The sequence below is a fragment of the Lynx rufus genome, unplaced genomic scaffold (genome assembly GCF_022079265.1).
Source record: "Lynx rufus isolate CCGP_SWC_20201006 ecotype Redwood Valley unplaced genomic scaffold, mLynRuf1.p SCAF_12, whole genome shotgun sequence".
Lineage (NCBI taxonomy): Eukaryota > Metazoa > Chordata > Mammalia > Carnivora > Felidae > Lynx > Lynx rufus.
Genome location: NW_025814826.1, coordinates 13,793,256 through 13,812,980, shown reverse-complemented (window position 1 = coordinate 13,812,980; position 19,725 = coordinate 13,793,256). Strand labels below are relative to the sequence as shown.

Below are 19,725 nucleotides of genomic sequence, written 5' to 3'. Positions count from 1 at the left end.
TGAGATACTGGGTGGAAAAGTCAAATCTGCTATCTCATTGGCCGCTGCAGAGTGGGGCTGGGAGAGGGGAGGGCAAATAAACATCCTCTTTCTTCTTCCACTAACACCCACATCACAGGAACCAGCATGCAGCTTTCCACTGAGTGTCTGCGAAGCCAATGATTTCTTAAGCTAGAAGAATACACTGTTGATGAGACCGAAGAAGAAAATATATTTTAAAACAATCAAGTTGAAGAAACAGTGTTATAAGTCAAAGAGTAGGTGACCACAGTCCATCAGAAGGTAGAGTCAACACGCCAAGCTTTTCTACTATTCCACCAAATGGGAACATCCTACTCCTGAATTTTACATTTCGCCAAATAATCGCTCACAACAGCTAGCGGTAAAATTCTCAGATGAAGCATGTCCCTATGACCAATGTAAGTCCCTAAATTAGCCTGCAAAGCCACACAATCTTGCCTACCCTGAAGGAGACGGGAAGGACTCTGGCAGACGTGACATCACAGTGGCCATCAGAAAAGCCTACGAGGGGCAATTAAATGAAAGTACCTTTGAAACAGACCCCTCCCCAAAGGCAACGCGTCCCAGAAAAGATATCTTTAAGTCTGATTTATAACAAAAAGACATGGGTAACAGCATCACCTACGTAAACCAACAAATACAAAAACACAAACATTTCCCTAAAATGCTGTTTCAAGATAAATGTTCAGGATCGTCATAGTTTATCTCATTAGAAGCTTCTCTGGATTTAGCAGTTAGCATCTCTCATTTGCTACCAACCATGCTGTATAATCCACTTTTTATAACGATCAAACAAAGTGGCTTTTAAGATAATTTGCATATCAGAGTTTACACATACCCCACTAAAAACCAGGTAAGTAATCTACCTCGGATGGTATTTTGTCCACAATCATTTAAGTACTGTATTCATTTCTACCACACCCGTGTATGACTGCGACCGGCCCCTAAAATATGCCTGAGCACAGGGGGGACCCACCAGCTATCAGCTGAGCACCCAAGGACCTCGTGTCAGGACACAACTAGCAACAGACATCCACCGGCGCAAAGAACAAGATGTGGCAGAGCCTGCTTACCGTGGGATTCTATTCTCCGTCTATGGTAAGCAAATTCCTACAAAGTGCTACGTATCAGGCAAGTAGTAAACCAAGTGCCATAGAACAAAATGCAAATAACAAAGGTTTCTGCCCACCCCACCCCCCCACTCATTGACCCTCACCAGCGCTCCTTGATGGACTCACCCTACACCATCTTTTGAGAAAGCTGACAGATTATTTGGGGAAAGTTCTGGAACGCTACCGGCAATGGAAGCAAGACTCAGCAATGGCATCACGGTCCACTATCTGCCACCTCAGTTATATGCTATCAGAACTGATAAACACCCTCCTCAAGTCTGGTCCCCGACAGGTGCTCCCTGCCTCAGGAAACAGCATCACCAGCCAGTCAGCTAGCCACGCAGGGTATGTGCTAGAAACGTACCTTCCCCGACACCTTCTCCCCAAGAGCCAATCTATGCTCAAGTCCTGTTCATCGAACATCCTAAGCGTTTCTCAGACCAGTCCGTTTTTCCCCATCCCCACGGCCACCGATTTGTCCAAACCATTATTACTTCCCCGTCGCACGGACCACAACGTCAGCAGGCTGGATACTGTCCCTGACCTATTCTCCCTCCTCTGCCCCATCGCCAATTCAGTCTTCCACAAAACCTGAGTCTGCTCATGTTAAATACTGCTTGACACTCACCAGTGGCTGTTTAATGTTTTTTTAATCCCAAATTCCATATCCTTTAAGCCCCAGCCAGGCTGACCTCTGCCTGCCTCTCTAGTCTCATCTAGCTGCTCTCTGTGCACCTCAAACACACTACCTGCCTCTAGGTGAGCTAATGCCACCCTCTTCTACCATCATTCAGATGGCAGCGCTGAAGCCACTTCCGAAGGAGGGACGCCCCACACAGCTAGATGAATCCCCAAGTCTCTCTCATTCCTCCCGATACCCACTGCATAGCACCTGGGACAGTGCCGTCGCTTTAGTTCTGGTTTCTCTGGGTCCACCATGTCTTCTCCTGGCGGCACTGTATTCCCAACACAGCACCTTGCAGGTGGCAGGGACCCAAGAAATACTCGAACTGATGAACAAGAAAACAGACAAATAAGGAAAACTGACCGCCGTCCAGAGGCATTTGCCTGACACCTACAGCAATTCAGTGGCTAAAAGGGCCACCGAGGAAAGTGTCACCGATTCCACACTGGCATAATAAGCACACAAGCCCACGGAGCACTTAGCCTTTTACGGCCAGGTTATGCTTCTGCATTCCTGGTCTACATTATTTTTTTAACAGAACCCTCTAGAAATACTTCGCTGAGAAAACAATCATCCTTGCAGTCACCTAACGTTAGTTAAAAGGTACAGGAATCCAGTTACGGGAATGAACACAAGCTTCTAAAATGAAAACAGTAATCAAATCTTGGAATAATTATCTCTACATTTTTCTACATGGATAGTCATAATTTTCCAAAGCAAAAAAAAACCTCCAAACTACTACACGGTAGAGACAGATAAATTATTATTGGCGTAAGAACGCCTTTAAGACCTACGTTATATCCTTAAGCCAAAGGTACTTTTTGCTCAGAACGTAAGAGGGAGAGCTAGCCTCCTCCAGAGCCAGCTCAGTCATCCAACAAAGACAAACCCGGTGCCTCCCCTATGCCAGCACCAAGCTAGGCACCAAGAAGACGACAATGACCAACACGGCTCTGCAGTCAGTGGGTGACCAGACAGATGCAGCTCATTTAATTAATCTCTCTGGGCTTCAGTTTCTTAATCTGTAAAATGAGAAAGCTGGACCAGCTCTCCAAGGTCCACACACTCTACATATCCAAAGTTCCACTAAGGATTGTAAGATGAATTTCTATTTGACAAAATCATGACGATTTCCTACTGCTCTTTGTTATCTTTATCACGCAGGTGTGGTTTCATTTAAGAATTTTAATATATTGATGAAAGTAAAATATTAAAGAGCAGTAGTAGCATTTTTAATTACCTTCCCAGCTCCTAACTACCTCCGTGATCAGCTATGGAATTCTGCCGTAATTGCAACCCGACCTGAATGATACCCAAACTGAAATACAACATCACATCTTCATGTTTTTATAGAACAATTAAGCGATCGTTACTCCCAACTTCTTTTATACTCCAACATCATCCATCATCCTTGAGTATCAAAGGTTTTCTTTTAGAAGCAATACAAAATAACGAAGTTTTCTAGAAAAACAAAAGGAAAATTTTATCTCCCAAACTAATAAAGCTATATGGCTTCATAGGAAGTACTGATAAGATACACAGTACTACTAAATTCTGAACTGCCAGTGACATGGAAACATAGCTCTTCAGAAAGATATACAAACGTGTCCATACGAATGGACAAGACAATGAAGAGTCACCCAGGGCCCACGTGTTCCTGACACGTCTCCACATCACCCCAAATGTCCCTTCTCCGTCTTTTTCTAGCGAATTTGGTGAGCTTCGTGACCTAGATCTATTTAAGTGCTTGTTTGTTTACATCCAGAAAGCGGCTGAATACTGAAAGGGAATCACTTTGTTACAAAGCTGAAGTTTTAAGGGCCATTGTTTGTAGTCACACATTTTGCTCAGCCCTGACTAAGCATTTTTATTCTTGCAATGCCTTATTTATAGATAAGACGGCCACGGCATCTGCTATCAAATCCGAAAGGCCAAATATGGACAATAAATGATGAAAGATAATGGCTCCCTCCAAAGTTAATCTTAAAAGTTAAACGTGAGTGTTTGGTTACCTAAAGAAGTCTCTCCTACTGGAGGGGAAACTCTCTGAGGGGAAGCATCGCCTCTCATGTGTTGTTTACACTCTGAAACGTCTACCAATGATCACTGAATCAACAGTAAATAATGGATGGTGACTTTATAGCAAGCAAACTTTCTCAAGCACAGGGAAGAAAATGTTGTAAGCCTAGGTCTGAAACAACTACTCTACACTTCGCACTTAGATTACTCCGTGGGTCACACAGAGCTCCTACACTGAAGCACTCAGACCGTGTTCTCTAATAGATGAAAGTACTCTTTTTGCTAAATTGACCTCACTGCTTAAACACCATACTATTCCTATAAATATCACATTATTGATTGTGTTTGTATGAGAAAAAAAGTTGTAATATCTCTTTGATACGTTATCATAAAGGTACCCCTTGTGCTATTCGTTTTAACTCAATAAAAGACTCTCATGAAAAAAGTTTTGGAAATTGTCCCGTAAGTTGAACTGATTGAAAACTAAACCAAGTATAGGTGAATCTACAAGAGTTCTATTCTAAAACTAAGTTACTGGGTGTGTTATTTTGAACTTGACTTCTATATTTAAACTTGGGGAAAAGACATCATTATTTTGTCCTCAAAAGAGGAAAATAATGTTTGAGTTTTTAAACCATCACCATCATGTGTGCACAACCTGTATCATTTCTCTACCCTGACTTCCATGTCAAGAAAAAGAAGCCATTTTTTAAGTTAAATTAGAAATACTCCTGTTGATTAAACCAACGTAACTAGAGTCTGGAATTCACATACCAGTCTATACTATTATTCCTTTCTTACCTAAAAATTCATTTGAATCTTGAAAACCCCAGAAAAAAAAAATTCCTCAGGCTTCAATTTACTGGCTTGCACAGAGGGAGGAAAAAAAAAATAGAATATATCAAGAGAATATAAATGATAAAATACATAGTGCTGGAAAATAATTCTTAAGTGTCACCGTGAGGAAATTCACCTGTTACAAGCCTCACAAGAATCCACTATTCCCTCATCAGGACACTAAAAACGGGAGAATGCCATATTCCCACTATTTGGCAAAATAAGAAAATTTAGTTCCTAAAATCTATCGCCAAGTCCCTATCCATTTCCAAATTCTGTTTACTTTGTAACTTTTTTGTACAGTACAGATTTTCCAGGGAAAATAAACTTTTCGTGAGCAAATCTGAAAGACATAAAATGTCTCCTACTTATTATTACCTAGAAAGGCAAAACGAGTACTGCTCCGTGCCCCAAGCATCTAGCTTTCAGCCTCTTTATTATCATTGTCAATGAATGGGCCCCAGTCAAATGAAAGCTGCCATTTTAGGGTAAAGACTGGAGGGCTTCTGTTGTGCAACAGCAAGACAAAAACACTCCGCGACAGATGTACTCTGGGGGCTGGGAGACGGATTCAACTTCATAAAATCACTGCTCAAGTTATTCCTGAAATAAGAATTACCTAGTACTCACACATTACTACAATCTAAATAGAATTATAACTGGGATAAATCAGGTTCCCATGCTGCTAAGGTCGTACTCACTAAGATTTGTTTGTCATCGTTAGAATGGATCTGTAAGGAAATAAAGAGAACTATTTTTTTTTTCCTATCTGATTATTACGGATAGTGAGAACTCCCCCCTCTCCTTATTGGGAGAGAATTGGGGGGAAATACACTCCACCTCTTTGAAAGGTATTGCCCACTGCGAAGACGGCTTAAATTAATATTTTTAGAAAATAAAAATCTGGGCCTTCACACAAATCCTTTAAAAATAAATTAAAATATTTAACGTACCCCAGAAATCAGGCCCAGAGGATGGGCCGATTTCAAGATAAGTTATTTAAATCGATTGCTAGATAATATACAATGGGAAACTAAAAAGTATACTTAGCGAGTGGAGACCTGGATAGTGTATCTAATTCTAGCAATTCAAAAGGAAACTCTCCATGTGGGTTGCTACTTTTCTTTTGTCCATTGTCTGTTCAGAAGAGGGGGAAAAAAAACTAGTTTAAAATCGAGGCGTGAACAGTCTCTAAAAGTGACCTCCGGGAAAACCGTCCGACCCATAGCAGGAGCACTCCCCGCGCCGCCCGCTCTACGGGGGCGCTCACAAAGCGGGCGGCCGGCCGGGAGTTTGGGGTGCGCTCCCACGGCGCGGGGCTCCTCGAGGCAGAGCCATCCGGAGAAAGGCGGCTCGGTAATGATGGCTGCTCGGGGCCGGCGGCTCCTTCCCCGGAGCCTCCCGACCCCCCCCCACCCCCCCCCGCCCGGGATCCGCCGCCCTCCCCACCCCACCCCCCCACCCCCGAGCGGCGCTCGCGCGGACGCGGCTGCCCTGCACCGCAGCCCACCGGGTGCCCGCGCCCCTGCACCCCCGGTGAGCCCAGTCCCCGGTGCGAACCAAACAAACAACGCGTCCCCCGCCGCCCTCCTTCCTCTCCCCGCTGACCGCTTGGCCTCCAGCCACCTCGGCCGTTCACGCTCCGAACCGCGGATCTCTGCGGGGGCAGAGCGCACCCGGGCCACCGCGGGGGCCACCTGGTGAACCCCCCCCCTCCACGGCGCTGACCCCCGGCGGGGTCGGGGGGTGGGGAAGCCGAGTTGCCCTAGGGGGGTTAAAGTCGCTATTATGCAGTCGCCGCCGCCGGCCCGGCCAGCTCGGCAAGGTGGGGTCCCCTCCTCGCCGCGCCTCCCCGCGCTCGCCCCGGCCCCGCTCCCTTTCTTCTCCTCCTCGAGCACTTGGGAGCCGCCGGGGAGCCCCGGGAGCCCCCAGCTCCGGGCTCGCAACTCCGCGCCCGCGGCCGGCACCGGCTGGGGTCCCGACGCCCCCAGCGCCGCGTGTTCGCGCCGCCCCCGCCCCACGCGGCGCCCCGCGCACTTTCCCCGCCGCCGACCCACCTCGCCCGGTGGCCGTCCCCGCGCGGGCCGGCGCCGCCGCGCCAGGAGGGACGCACTTTGTTCGCGCCGGTGCGGCCGCCGCTCCCGGCGAGCGCGGCGTGGTCGGTCCGGAGCGGGGGGCGGGGGCGGGAGGCGGGGGTCGCCGCCGTCCCCGAGCCGCCGCCGCCGCTCAGCCGCCCCGCGCCCGCGCGCCCATCGCCCACTCGCACTTGAGTTGGAGCCCAACTTTTCCTCCTTCCTTTTTCTTTCGAATGGAGCCGGCAACTCGTGCTCGGCGCCGGCGGGAGGAAACGCGCTCGCGCTCCCCCGCGCGCAGACACGCTCCCTCCTGTCCCCCGTCCCCCCCCCACGCCGGCAGCACAACAAAAAGCCATTTACATGCGAGGAAGTGACCCTCGGCCGGACCGCGCGCCCCCGCCGCCGCCGGCCCCGCGGACGCAGGCAAAAGTTGGGGCGCCGGGCGGCGCTCGGGGCGCGGGTTCGGGCCCCGCGGGCGGCGACGCCGGCGACACGGCTCGGGCGGCGCTGCGCTCCAGCGCCGGCCCCGGCCCCCGCCCGCCCTCGCCCCTCGCCCCGCACACGCCCAACTCCTCGCTCCCAACTCCTCGCGCGGCCCCGGCCCCGGCCCGGAGCGATTTCCTGCCGCCGCCGCCCCTCCCGGAGGCGCCCGGCGAACTCTCGCGCTCACCGGGTCGGTCGGTAGGGCTCCTCCGCTGCCCTGTGCCGAGGGGAAAACAAAACGCAGAGCGGGCTCCGGAGTTGGCTCGGCGGCCGCGGCCAGGGGGCTAATCCACGGGCGCGGAGTTGGCCAGGGGCGAACGGGGCTCTGGCGAGTTTCAGGGTCTCCGGGTCCCCGGGCCGCCTCTTCAGCGGCGCTCCTTTGTGTAATTTCACTCGATTCAAGTTTAATCCGATAGTTCCCGAGCACGAGCGCGTCCGCACTACCACGGCTCAACCCCCGCGCCGCCGCCGCCGCCGCCGCCGCCGCCGCCGCCGCCGCCACCGCTGCCGCCGCCGCCGCCGCCGCCGCCGCGGCCCCAGCACGCCAGCGCCTGCGCGCGCCCGGCACGCCGCGCGCGCCCGAGGCCGCGGGGCCGCGCGCGCCCGCCGCCGGCTCCCTCAGCGCCGCGCCCGCGCGCCGCCACCTGACGTCAGGCGCGCCTGGCATAATTTATGCAAGAATTCGGCCGGGGTGGCGGAGGCCGAGGGAGAGGCCGAGAGAAAGGGGGCGGCGCGGGGCTGCGGGGCCGCGGGCTGCGGAGGGCGGGCCGGGCGCCACTTCCCGTCCCCGGGCGGGCGCCGGCGCTGCGGGCGGTTCTCCCCGCCGGCCGGTGCGCGACCGCCGCGCAGCCTCTCCGGCCGGGCTGCGCCGAGCGCTTGGCCGCCGCGCGGCAGCGCCCCGGGCGCGGGCTGGAGAGGGTGCCACGTTTCCCCGCGCGGCACCTTCCCGGAGTCAGGGTGCGCCGCCCCGGGGCAGGAAGCGGCGGCCGGGAGCCAGCAGCGGTCCTCCTGGCCACAGCGAGGGGTTTCCAACGCTACGCGGACGGCGGCGGCTCGAGGGGTTTGGACGTCTCTTCTGTAATTATCCTTCAACTTGAAATTATTTTCCCACATGCAGTTATTTAGAATGGACACTTAGCATTTCATCTAGATGTCTCCTGCCTCTCCACATTGCTCTTCCTACGTCCTCGTTGACAGGACAGCCGGATCCACTACTAAATCAAAAAGTTTAACTAGATGGCGTTGATTTTGTTGAATTTGTTACCATGCCAAAAAGGGGGGAGAGAGCGCAATGGTTATGAAACAAAGAAATAGGTTGTGTGCCCATTATTAAACGTGTCAGGACTAGAGTGTTTCAATCATTCTTTGGCAAAAAAAAAAAAAATGGCACTTTTATATGATCTCCTAACCTTGAATGTCCACACCTATTCTTTTCTCCTCCCGGTACGAAATGAATAGTGAACCTGGAGAAAATTTGCTTTTACTAATTTTCCTTTTGGGAGATAAATCGACAAACGTTTACTAAGCACTTTCTGTGTGCAGATTACTGAGCAATTACAATTCTTTTAAACTCTCTACAGTTGTACACTTTAAGATGACTGTATTAGGTTAAAGATTACATTTATTTTTTAACCAAGGAAGGAACTTATATCAACCAAAGATACTCCTAAAATAAATACAGAGTACAGCAACATGCTATTATTGGACTCCAGAATAAACTGCGAAAATTGCAAAACTATGCAAAATATACTTTCTCCTCATTCACCACCTGTAGTGCCAAGACTAATCACAATATTTCCAGCTGAACAAAAGATTAATCAAAACCATTTTGCTATGTAACAACTAGAACTCTTCAATAACTAAATTTGATTATACTAGAATTACCCCCTAAAACATTTTTCTAATATTAGTAATTATTGTCTAAAGATGTGTTACATTATACTGTCATTTATTGAAATGCATTGGTTTTGGCTTTGTCAATTATTTGAGTGGTGTTTTAACAGAGCTAAATGTTTCAAGGGATTTACAGATAAACAGCAGAAAAAAAGATTCACACTACAGAAAATTCCGACATGAAAAAATTGGAAAACACTAAAATCAACTTCTACCTGTTTTATAGCCCCATATCATAAACCAAGAATCAGAATTCTGAGATTAGGTTTACATTTTCATTAAGTTAATATCTCTCAAAGCATATGGGGGCTGCTTTTGGTGGATGTGTGTGAAGAGAAAGGTTAAATACAGGATACAATGTCTACAAAGAAATCACCAGTACCTTGCTGTATCAGAGGACATAAAAGTGACATAAAAAGAACTATTTCCTATCCTTTACAATATACCCCAGCCCATTATCAGATGTGCATATGTTTCAAGGGTAATTATGGGGGGGGGCGCATCTGCATATAGTGAAAGTATATTAGTTAACCTTTAATCAGCAAATAGTATTAAGTGACTATGAGGAGGTCCGCTTGTGCCCTTGTGTATTTAACTAGACAGGTAGGACACTTTTCTTGAAACATGAGAAATGGTAAAATAGTACAGCCCACGCAGAGTAGAAACAACACAGTCGTACTGCCCCTCCCTGACTTTTTCTCCCTCCTGATCCCAACCACCGTTCTGACAGCCATGATGGAGAAGACACCAAGCTTTTAGGAGTTGCACGGAGGAGGGGGGTGGGGGTAGGGGTGGGGGGTGGGCAGAGCTTCAGGGGCCTGGAAAAGCAGAAAGCCTCAGGGGCAAACTCTAGCCAGCTCTGGCCTACTGAGGTCTTCACTTTCACCCAACCTCATTAGCCTCGGTTGTTTTCTCTCCATTTGCTTCACTATTGAAGTTTTCCCATTGAGAATAATTTGAATTCACAAGCTTTCCCTTTAAGTATGCGAATACCTTAGGGAGAGATAAGGGACTCCTGGTCACTCACAGATGATTGTAAATCAGTTCCGTGGGTCATTTTCTTCCCAACACCTAGTTGAAACTAACAAATTTAGAGATTCGTTTATTCATTCAACATGGAGTGCCTAAGAGGTTCCAGGCATTGTTCTAGACAATGGAGATGCAGCAGCGAACAAAGCCAAAATGCCTGCCTTCTTGAAGTGTACAGTCCAAACGTTTGGTAGTTTTGATTTCGTGGTCAGAGACAATGGTGATTTTGGAGTCTGAGCCCTTGGGGGACAGGGCAGGCCCATGTCCCTTGCAACTGGAAGGTAATGGAAAGGTACCAGGGACCTGGGAAGCGGACACAAAAGTATGGAGTAGGTGCCAGCAGCAGAAGGCAGTTGAGAAAAATACCAAATACAATTTAACCTGCTACAAAAAGGTTTTCTCAGCCCCTTGAAATGAATGAAAAGTCTTCCAAGAACTCAAACAAATGCTACATTACTGTTTAGACAAATAGTTGTCTCTGTTTGGGAACATAGCCATAATGTATCAATGTGGAATACTTCATGAGGCCAGGGGGAGAAGGAATGGGGGGGGGGGATAATTTATGCATCCAAAGTAACCGAGGGTGCCTGGCTGGCTTAGTCTGTAGAGCATACCATTTTTTTTCTTGAAAGATATTATTTCAAACTCAAGTATATCAAACTCAAAACCCTGATATCAAGAGTCACCTCCTGCTCTACCGACTGGGCCAGCCAGGCAGCCTGAGCATACTGCTCTTGATCTCAGGGTCATGAGTTCAAGCCCCATGTTGGCTTGCAGAACCTACTTAAAAAATAAAAACCTGAAAATGACCCAAACTTTAGGAATACCTCATATTTATTTTTTCCCCATTTTTTAATGTTTACTTCTGAGAGAGGGGCAGAGAGAGAGGGAGACACAGAATCCGAACTCCGTGCTGTCAGCACAGAGCCCAATGCAGGGCTTGAACTCATGAGCTGTGAGATCATGACCTGAGCCGAAGTCGGACGCCCAAGGGACTGAGCCACGCAGGCATCCCAGGAACGCTTCATATTTAAAACTAGAGCCCTGGGGCGCCTGGGTGGTTAAGCGTCCGACTTTGGCTCACATCATGATCTCACAGTTCGTGAGTTCAAGCCCCGCGTCGGGCTCTGTGCTGACAGCTCAGACCCTGGAGCCTGCTTCCCATTCTGTGTCTCCCTCTCTGCCCCTTCCCTGCTCATACTGTGTCTCTCTCCGTCTCAAAAATAAATAAACATTTAAAATAAAGAAAGAAAAATAAAACTAGAGCCCTATCTGTTCTTCCAAATGTTATCAACTTTTAAAAAATTACAGATACTACACTAATTCTAGTGTTGAAGACCTACTTTGATGTATCTCGTAATTCATCTTTTGAAAATGTGTTTGGAACCAATTTCCAAGTCACAGAAAACAACTCTCTTTAGGACCACATCTCTTTTTCTCCGCTAAAGCTGTACTATTCTACTTCATCATTTATCAAACGTGCATCCAAATGATTTTGGCAAGCTCCAAACAATACATTTTGCCTTTAAATGATGAAGATTTGCTGCCATTGAAGATATAGAGAGAAATAAAGCACATATACTTAAAGAGCTATAAATGCTGAAGGCAGCACCAAAAAGGAAAGTCCAAAAAGCATTTCCTGCATCGCTGGAATAACGGCGTCAACCTTCCTCTGTAATTTTTTCATAAGGGAAAGAATGCAGTTGGATTTGTGAGCTCACCCTACATGTTCTATTCATAATGAAGCGACGTGCTATGAGGTTTTGCTAGTCCCTGCCAAGGTCAAGACGTCAGGTAAAAAGAAAGCCACAAGGGCTACAATTAGGCCACTGTTGGCTCGCAAAGAGCGCATGTTTAGCTAAGGTTCAGCAAACATTTTGTTGAATGCCTACTTTCTTGCAGCAAACATTTATTGAGGGCCTAGCATGTGCCAGGCTGTTGGCATCGGAGGACAAGGCTGGCTCCCTGTCCTCAAGGAGCTCATGGCTCATGCCAGCATAAAGAAAGAAGTGATTTTTGCCACCTGAGACAGCAGAGCATGTTTCCTAGAAGCAGGGAGGCTTGGGCTGGGTCTCGAGTAAGCACAGGAGTTCATCGAAACAAGGAGGGTGGGGGCAGTCCCGACAGACATCCAAGAAGTCCGGCGGTTCTAAAGCCTGGCGAGCGCTCGTCACTACTAGTGAGCCCACACTGGGTGGAACGTGGGAGGTGAGCCAGTGTTCCTCTTCGGTCTCCTCTGATCCTCCCCGGGTGGGCTGGCTGTCCTGGTGTTCTCCCAAAAGTGCCTATCTGCATCAACACTGGTGGACACCGAATTATAATTAATTGCTGTCCTATTTTGTTATTAGGTTACGAGCTACTTGGGGGCAATGAACATGTCTTATCTTTTAGCATTCATTCCTAGCTGGCGTAGAGCCTTCCGTGTAGAAGACACTCAGTAGGGGCACCTGGGCAGCTCAGTCGGTGAGGTGTCTGACTCTCGATTTCGGCTCAGGTCATGATCTCATGGTTTGTGAGACTGAGCCTTGTGTCGGGCTCCATGCTGACAGTGTGGAGCCTGCTTGGGATTCTCTCTCTCTCTCTCTCTCTCTCTCTCTCTGTCTCCCCTTCCCCCACTTGTGCTCTCTCTCTCTCTCTCAAAATAAATAAATGAACTTAAAAAAAAAGGTGCTTAGAAAATGCTTACATACTTACATAAATGGTGGTGGTGAGGTGGTATGAGACTGGACTGGAGAAGTAGATAGGGCCAAGGAGAGCTCTAGATGTCACCCCCAAAGGGTTTGGAGTAACTGATGAATTCAGCAAGAGAGTAACAAGTCAGATCCTAGAAAGGTCTTGGAAAGATCTCTGCGATATGGTGCAGAATGTGGAAAACTAGACCTGAAGCAGGAAGGCAAGTGAAGTGGGCCCCCTAAACAAGAACGGGGAAGATATAGAAACAATTGCCAACTTCTTTGTCTCCTACAGACTCGGGACATTACTCCTCACGTGGTCTGTCATCCCATTGGGAAGACAAGGCAGAACTGAAGAACCACTCCGCCCTGTGGTGGAGGAGGGCAGTGTTCTTAATGGAGGGAGCACTGAAGGCCGGGGGGGGGGGGGGTACTGCCGCCAATCTGGGAAGAGCCATCTCACCTCTTCTCCCCTCGGTTACCAGCCCACTGAACTTATCCCCGAGCTTATCCCAAGGAATAGGGGGCAATACCTGCAGTCTCTTTTTTTTTTTTTTTTTAATTTTTTTTCAACGTTTATTTATTTTTGGGACAGAGAGAGACAGAGCATGAACGGGCGAGGGGCAGAGAGAGGGAGACACAGAATCGGAAACAGGCTCCAGGCTCTGAGCCATCAGCCCAGAGCCCGACGCGGGGCTCGAACTCACGGACCGCGAGATCGTGACCTGGCTGAAGTCGGACGCTTAACCGACTGCGCCACCCAGGCGCCCCTACCTGCAGTCTCTTGTCTCCATTTCCGGGCTAACAAATGGAAATCCTCAGTGCTAACTTAGCCAATTATAATTAGATTCTTTTACAACACATTTAAAGTGGGAAAATATCGTGTCTTATTCAACAGTTATTGAGCACTTCCTGAGCCTCACAACACTGCTGGGTACTACAGAAACAAAACTAAAGCCAACCCCTTCCCTAAAGGAGCTCCCTGAACCTATTGGGCGTGATGCACATTGAAGCATGTCATTACAATTGAAATACGTACAACGTTGAGTGGTAGCTCAGAAGAAGGGACGACTAATTTTGTTTCTGCCCAAATAAGCAGGGGAAGCTTTACAGAGGATGTGACATTTAAGCGGAGTCTTCAAGGACTCTGCAGATGGCAGGGGTGGGGAGGTACACCAGGCAGGAAAACTGTCCGGGACATCCATTGGGCAGATGGCTAGCATCAGCACTGCAAGTAATTTGGCTCAAGTACAGCATAAACAGGGAAAGGACAGGAGATGAGGTTGGAAATATAGGTAGAGCCAGATTGGGGAGGGTTTTGTAGCATATTCAGAAACCTTTATCTTACTCTATAGGTGGCAAGGAGCCACTACGAGATTGTCAGCAGGAAAATGACAGAGACAAACATGGGTAGATTGGCCGCGTGAGCCAATCCACAGAGCAGGGAGGCCATGAGGAGACGTCACGGACGGTGAGAGTACACCATGACAAAGCCCTTGACCAAGGCAGTGTTCGAGGTATGGAGGTGAAGGAATAAATGTGAGAGATATTCAGGTGACATGGTTGATAAGCTTTGGTGACTGACTGATTATTGGGAAGTGGAGGAAAAGGAGGGGTGAAGATTCACTTCTAAGTCTCTTCCTTGAGTGACTAGTAACTAGGTGCATCACTAACCGAGATCAAGAATAAGGAGCAGACGCAGTGTGTAGAACACATGCTTTGGTCTGGGAATTCGAGGGATCTGTGGAATAATCAAGTGGGGGTGCCCATGAATTAAGAGATAAGAATGCAGAAGACTAGCCCGGTCTAGAAGTATAGGTGTAAGAATCATGAGGCATGAATAGTACTTAAATCCATCGGCATGGATGGCCTTGTTTGGAAAGACGTACAACCTGAGACAAAAGCAGGCTGACGATAGGAAACTTTAAAGCCCCATGTTTTCTCAGTTATTTATTACTGTGTATCAAACCACCCCAAAAAGTAGTGGCCTAAAACAAAAACTTATTAGTCATCTGGTGGGTTGACTGGGGGTTGGGCTCAGTTGGAAAACCTGGGGTAGATGTCTCTCTCTCTTTCTCTCTCTCTCTCTGTCTCTCCCCCTTTCTCTCCACTTGGTCTTTATCTTAGTCATCCAGATGCCAGGACAGTCTCTGAGAAATATTCCAAGAAGGCAAGCCCCAAACACAAGCACCTATCAAGCCTAGGCTGTCTTCATGTCTACTGATGTTCCAGTGGCCAAAGCAAGCCACATGGTTGAGCCCAGAATCAATGTGACAGGAGTAGGAAAGTGGGAAATTGCATGGCTGCCCTGAGGAGTACTTCCCTGGGGAACACTACGCATCTGTGTAAAACACATGTTAGGAGACAGGCAGAAAAAATAATAAAGGGAGACATCAAAAAAGAAGCCACTATGGGGTGCCTAGATGGCTCAGTTGGTTAAGCGTCCGACTCTTGGTTTCCGCTCAGGTCATGATCTCACAGTTTGTGGGTTCGAGTCCCACATTGGGCTCTGTGCTGACAGTGTGGAGCCTGCTTGGGATTCTCTCTCTCTCTCTCTCTCTCTCTCTCTCTCTCTCTCTCTTTGCCCCTCCCTTGCTCACATTCTCCTTCTCAAAATAAATAAATTAACCTTAAAAATGAAAAAAATAAAAGCCCCTGAAGAAAACTCACAAAGGTTAATCGGAAAGGAAAAACAAGACTTCAAGAGAGACAGTTTCTAGAAGGAAAGAGGCAACGACAAAGGTCACAGAGAGAGCCAGCAAGAAAGGAATGAACAGCGTTCATTGGATTTGGTCATTGTTAACCTTTTTATTTTCTAATGCTGAGGGCAGAGGCTAAATTGGAGAAGGGTGAGACAGCTCATGGGAACTGAGGACGTATAGACAGTTGGTGTAGACTTCAGACTCTCAGTAGCAGCAGTGTGGTTATGAAATGAGAGATGGGGTGAGAGCCAGAGGAGATCACATTAAGGAGAGGGGAGTAGGCTTTCAACAAAACAACAGAAGCAAACACCAGGATGATAAGCACTCCTGAGGAGTAGGAGACAGGAGCAGGAGGTGAATGGGCCACCACATCGGAAAGGGAGGCTCGCAGGGAAGAGGGGTGCCATCAAGCCCTGGGTGGATGGCAGGAAAGACAAAAAACAAACAAACCAAAAAACAGAAAAGGTGGGTGAAAATGGCAATAAATTTATAGGTTGAGGTAGGGAGAGATGACAGAGAAGTTAGGCAAATTCATTTATAGTGGCTTCTGCTTTTCTTATTAACTCAGTGACTATTCATCTACTTATCGAAATGTTCGCGGATGGTGAAGAGATTTCAGAAAAGAGTTCAAGTTTTGGAATGGCCCCTGCCGGGAAGAAAGAAGCTGCGAAAAGAAGTAAAAGGACTCTCATTAAATCCTGAGCTGAGATTGTAGCCGCACTAAGTTGTTATGCAACTTCCTTTTTTTTCTTTTAATGTTTATTCATTTTTGAGAGAAAGAGTGTGAGCAGGGGAGGGGTAGAGAGAGAGGGAGAGAGAGAGAGAGCATCCCAAATAAGCTCTGCGCTGTCAGCGCAGAATCCGATGTGGGGCTCGATCCCGTGAACCGTGAGATCGCGACCTGAGCCAACATCAAAAGTTGGACACTCAACCGACGGAGCCACCCCATTTGCAACTTTCTTAAGTGACGTTCACCCCTGCAGAAATGGAGCACAGGTGGTGAATTGGCAGATCCACCCAGGGGAGTCACTGTTTCCTGTGGAGACCCAGAAGGATCCAGGCCATGCCAGACCAGCTTGAGTCATTACCTGGTGACATGAAGTAGCCACAATCACGGGTCCTTTGTTTTACATAAATATTGTATGATAGCTAGGGGATAGCTGGCCATCTCAAATCCTTTTTTTGCCAATATATATGATAGCAACAACCAAGAAAAAACTAAGCATGTCTCCTCTTCCTTCTGTTTCGTTGAGACCCTGGGTGGCTGGTTGGCCCGTTTGACTGGATTCCAGTGCTAACCAGGCCAACGCCTTGGGTGTTGTTTTTGTTCCGGTGAACAGTGTTCAGTATCAGACGTAATATCATCACTGCAAGTTCTCGGACAATTCTAGGCTAAAGTACGTCAAACTCAAAGTTGTACTTTGATATGTAAAATGAGAACAGGCCATAATTTAAGGTCACCTATTTCCACGTCTTACGTGTCAGATCTCAATGATGCTCCTACATCTAACTCTGGTTTAGACATTTGCCAACAACTATCGCTGGCACATAATACTCCAGGCACCTTCTTCCTTCGTCCGAATAGTCACAGTAGACAGAATAGGAGATCTGGGTTTTGTGGATCGTGGACATACAACCCTCTCGTGCAGATGAAGAATCTGACACCTGAGAGGTTGCCCTGCCGTTAAAGACAAAGTCGGGATCCGAACCCTGGCCTTCTAAACCCCTCCTCAGTGTTTTTCTCCCCGAACAGAAATCTGATAACAGCTGAAAGATGGAAAGACTACTTGCCTTTCCCACGACCCACCAAGAGCTGAACTCCTTTACATCGAATCGTTTGCACGTCGCTCTGCTTTAAGGGGGGAAGGTCACATTGAGACACAATCTGTACCCTGATCACAACATGTTGCCTTAGGCCGCGGTTCTGAATAAGATGCATTTGAGAGTCGTGCAACCAATGGTGGTTAATCTCTTCTCCTCCTTGGAAACACTACCGGCTCTCTGCCTTAACTGCTCCACGGTGAACTGCCACAGTCACGGGGACGCACGGAGACGGTACACCGCTCGGCTCTGGGAAGGGTTGGCTCGGTACCAGCACCCGGGACAGTGCCCGGCATGTCGGAAGCCAGCGACAAGTGCTCAGAGAATGAGTGTTGCCCTTAAGGTGCTGGGACGGCTGGATCCAGAAAGGCAAGACTAATTTCTAAAAAGGATTCTGGGGGCACCTGAGAGGCTCAGTGGGTTAAGCCACCGGCTCTTTGACTTCGGCTCGGGTCATGATCTCACTGTTGGTGGGATCGAGCCCCACGTCAGGTTCTGCGCTAACAACGTGGAACCTGCTTGGGAGCCTCTGTCTCCTTTCTCTCTGCCCCTCCCCCACATGTTCTCCCTCCATCTCTCTCTCTCTCTCTCTCAAAATAAATAAATAAATAGATAAACCTTAAAAAAAGATTTTGTGTATCTGAATCTGAAAGGAGAAAAACTTTCTCATCTCACCTTGCTCTGTAGTTTAGCCTAGCGAACTTCCTCCGGAGTAAATACTTTGCGGTATGTTTATAATGCGCTTATGAGGTGACTGAGCTGCAATACTGGGGTTTGTCATTTAAACGGCTGGCAAGAGTTCATGCTCACCCACCTCCTCAGCTCCTCTCCGGAGCGTCTCCAGCGTGTGAGCCACTATAACTTCAGTTCACAGGGTAGAGCGTCGTGGGTCAACAGGGCAGGGACTGGCGGGACACAGAGGTGTGAACCGTCCCCGCCCCGTTCCCGTCCTCACGGTTTTGTGGTGGGTCCCCCACAAGCCACGGCCCTTGAGTCACTCCTGAGTCACCCGGGCTGCAATTGCACGATGTGTCACCAACAGCCCATTCGTTCATTACCTCTCGGAGAAGAAGATGTATTCTTACGCTCCCCGCCCCCGACGCGTCAAGGGCAGAATATACGCGTGTGGGCTCCTGGATGGCACAGACTGAGGCAATGGAATAAGTATGACTGAATTTGGGGGACCGACACCACATTCCTTAGCGTATGTTTCCCTTGCTTCATGCTGTTTTTTATTTTTTATTTTATTTTATTTTATCTTATTTTATTTTTAATTTTTTTTAACGTTTATTTATTTTTGAGACAGAGAGAGACAGAGCATGAACAGGGGAGGGTCAGAGAGAGAGGGAGACACAGAATCTGAAACAGGCTCCAGGCTCTGAGCTGTCAGCACAGAGCCCGACGCGGGGCTCGAACTCACGGACCGCGAGATCATGACCTGAGCCGAAGTCAGAGGCTTAACCGATGGAGCCACCCAGGTGCCCCTCATGCTGTTTTTTAAAAATAAATTGTCATTAAGTATACACTATATATAAATACTTTTGTAACCAGTTCTAAGTGGCCAAGCGAGTGGCATTAGGTTCATTCACAGCGTTGGGCAACTCTCACTACTATTCATCTCCAGAACTTTCTAATCCTCCTAAATGGAAAGTCTGTACCCATTAAACATGAACTCCCTGTTCTGCCCTTCCTCCAGTCCCTGGCACTCTCTCCTTTCTTTATCAACTCTAGGTACCCCGTGTAAGCGGAATCACATAATATTTGTCCTTTGACGCTTGGTTTATTTTACTTAGCACAATGATTTCAAAGTTCCTCCATGTGGTAGCACGTGTCAGAATTTCCCTCCTTCTTGAGACGGAATCACGATGCATTGTAGTGTGTGCCACATTTTCTTTTTTTTTCTTATTTTTTTTAATGTTTATTTATATGAGAGAGAGAGAGAGAGAGGCAGAACACGAGCAGGGGAGGGGCAGAGAGAGAGGGAGACACAGAATCCGAAACAGGCTCCAGGCTCCGAGCTGTCAGCACAGTGCCCGACCCGGGACTCGAACTCACGGACCGTGAGATCACGACCTGAGCCGAAGTCAGATGCTCAACCGACTGAGCCACCCAGGCGCCCCAATTTTCTTTTTTTTCTTGTTATTTCTTAAAATGTTTATTTATGTGAGAGAGAGAGGCAGAGCGTGAGCAGGAGGTGGTCAGAGAGAGAGGGCGTGCCACATTTTCTCTATCCGTTCATCTGTTAATGGAAACGTGGGCTTTTTCCACCTCAGAGCTATTGTGCACAGCGCTGTTCCCAACAGGGGCATAGCCTCATCTTTTCTAAGACCAGACCCCATCCAACCAAAACCCTGGCACTTTGTAGCTCCTCCTTCC

General features: G+C 48.2%; 1 protein-coding gene and 1 non-coding gene across 4 annotated transcripts in view; both read right to left on the bottom strand.

Annotated features, from left to right (window-relative positions):
* The window catches only part of CHD7 (chromodomain helicase DNA binding protein 7), a 192,272-nt gene extending 184,565 nt beyond the window's left edge, over nt 1-7,707 (bottom strand). The window contains exon 1 of one of the 3 annotated variants that reach the window (XM_047073976.1): nt 7,420-7,707. The gene's annotated coding sequence lies outside the window, so the exon portion shown is untranslated. The remainder of the gene's footprint in view (nt 1-7,419) is intronic. The other 2 variants (XM_047073974.1, XM_047073975.1) reach the window with 2 other exon arrangements.
* An 11,672-nt stretch (nt 7,708-19,379) lies between these two features.
* On the bottom strand, nt 19,380-19,464 carry TRNAR-UCG (transfer RNA arginine (anticodon UCG)). The gene has a single exon. It is a non-coding gene; the product is annotated as a tRNA-Arg (tRNA).
* Nucleotides 19,465-19,725: the final 261 nt, after the last annotated feature.